The sequence below is a fragment of the Octopus bimaculoides genome, chromosome 2 (genome assembly GCF_001194135.2).
Source record: "Octopus bimaculoides isolate UCB-OBI-ISO-001 chromosome 2, ASM119413v2, whole genome shotgun sequence".
NCBI classification, from domain to species: domain Eukaryota; kingdom Metazoa; phylum Mollusca; class Cephalopoda; order Octopoda; family Octopodidae; genus Octopus; species Octopus bimaculoides.
Window position 1 is genome coordinate 138,371,235 of NC_068982.1, and position 2,225 is coordinate 138,373,459.

The window sequence follows — 2,225 nt, forward strand, 5'->3', positions numbered from 1 at the left end:
ATACGACGGGCTTATTTCAGTTTCCGTCTACCAAATCCATTCACAAGGCTTTGGTCGGCCCGAGGCTATAGTAGAAGACACTTGCCCAAGGTGCCACGCAGTGGGACTGAACCCAGAACCATGTGGTTGGTAAGCAAGCTACTTACCACCAGCCACTCCTGCGCCATATAATGTAATATAGTATATATATATATGTGTGTGCGTGTGAGTGTGTGTGTGTGAGTGTGTGTGTGTGAGTGTGTGTGTGTGTGTGTGTGTGTGTGTGTGTGAATTTCGTTGAGATCGAATTTTACGTCCCGATATATTTCTTCTCTCTAACCGTCATCTATTTCTATGCTGCGTAATGTTTCCCCATTAAGAACATGTTTCGGTATTAAGAACATGTCGCAGATGGAACACCGTTTCATGAGAAACCTACACAAGCTTCACTAATTATCTGTGAGCAGTGTTTCTGGAACTTCCAGCATCTCTGCAATGTCCCTAGTTTTTTTTTGTTTTGTATGGTTTGGTTTTCTGGTTTATTCCAATATTCTTCAGTGTTTATGTCGTCCAATTCTGACGGTCTTCCAGATCGACTTACGTCTTCGAAGCTGAAATAACCGCGTTTGAATTTTGAAAATCATCTTTGAACCGTTGATTCACCTACAACATCTTCATCATTTCCCTTCACAAATGATTTTACACGTTTCTGCAGCGTTTTCACAGAGATACATTACATGCTGAAAATGAAGCTTTTCGTTATCCATTGTTTTTTTACGTTGATAAAAGCTGACAAAAGTAAGAGAAACTGAATTTTGGTGTGAGACGTAACTAATAGGTTATTGCGATGCCCACATATCAGTCATAACAAGCTTACAGCTGTTTTATGAAGCGTTAAAGCCACAATAGTGAAATTTGCTTAGAAATTTCTGGTCGGCCCAATTATCTATCTATTTGTCTGTCTATCGTTCTTTTTTGAAACTATACATATATATAATGTTGGAAAAAATATATTTAGTTTTTTTTCTTGAAACTAACTGCGAGTCAAGCCAATTGTCAAGCCAACGAGATTTTCAGTTCTCGCCTGAAGATCGCTGTAGTGTGAAACTCGAGTCGTGAGGCAAAGTCTTAGCATCAGTTTCAATGAAAGAAAACCATATTCTCTACATATATTGAGCTCTTCTCTTTCATTTGGCTGACAAAATAACGTGTGTACATACATACATACATACATACATACATACATGATGGCCGTCCACTCATGACCGAGGAAGACCATTGCCGACCTTCAGGAACATTGTGCGCTCTAAGACTAACTTATATTTTGCATTTGCGGCTCCGTTGGTGGCTAATGAGCCCTGCACTTGACAAGCATACATCACTGCAAATATTGCGCACCAAGCTTTCCCCATTCACTATACGAATGGGAAAAGCTTGGCCTGCAATATTTACAGTCGTGTATACATACATACATACATACATACATACATACATACATACATACATACATACAAGCAAGCAAACAAACAGCAAACGATTTATAATCGATTGAGTCAATTCAAAAGAATTTAGAGTTCATGTCAAGTAGCAATTCTCTGTTGCTAGAAATGGAGTGAAAATGGCTCCACCGGAAATTGAAATACTCGTCATTCCCTCGATTTGATGGAACTCTAACCATTACACTGTGGAATTAGGCTTTTGACTCCTCTCATTTGCAGTGTGCACTGTAGTAGTAGTAAAATCATATTATCTCTGTTATTTTCATATTTAGAAAAGCAACCAACTGGAAAATGTTAAGAAAGGTCAGCCCGGCCCCTGAAACAAAATATCAAACGTCATTCTGTGGTTTGTGTCAAATCATAAACCAAATCAAAGATCGTGGGTTCGATACCTCGTCGGTTCTCATGAAATATTCACTGTCATTTCATTGTACATTTTTTTAACATGGGGCCAGTATGAAAAAAGTATTGTTGCAGCAAGGATTAGTTTCTCTATCTCTCCCTCTCTCTCTCCTTCCCCCTCTCTGTTTCTCTGTCTGTCTGTCTGTCTGTCTGTCTGTCTGTCTGTCTGTCTGTCTGTCTCTGTTTGTCTGTCTGTCTGTCTGTCTCACACACACACACACACAAAATGTTATTTCAATGAAGACCAAAAGAAACAGCTGTATACAGTTTCATCTGACCCTGACGAATTTTCTCTCTCTCTGTTTCTCCTGATTTGATCCAATATCCGCTATCTTTTTCTCTGAT